Here is a 390-nt window from a genome sequence, read left to right on the forward strand (position 1 = left end):
AAAGGCTCAGTAATAGTTTCCTACTGTGGGTAGTAATCGTCATACATGACCCATCATTTTAGGGTTTTGCATTGTGTCACTCGGGAAAGTGCCACTCTTCTTCTGATTAAATACTATTGAAAGTTGGTTCATTTGCTGCTCTAACTATTTTATAAAAGTCGAATATGAATTCCCCAACTGACTCATAGAAGATAAATCACTCTTTATCACTATTACACCGGTATTAGTCGCCTCCACTTTCCATCATGTCCTCCATGGACATTTTACCTGAACCAGTAACAACATTATTATGATTTCCAGGAGGCACATATAATCCACTCCTGTCAATTTTATTTTTCCTGCTCTCTTGGTCATGATCTCTGTAACTAGATTTATCATAGTAAGTCCGAC

The sequence above is a fragment of the Capsicum annuum genome, chromosome 5, assembly GCF_002878395.1.
Source record: "Capsicum annuum cultivar UCD-10X-F1 chromosome 5, UCD10Xv1.1, whole genome shotgun sequence".
Taxonomy (NCBI): domain Eukaryota; kingdom Viridiplantae; phylum Streptophyta; class Magnoliopsida; order Solanales; family Solanaceae; genus Capsicum; species Capsicum annuum.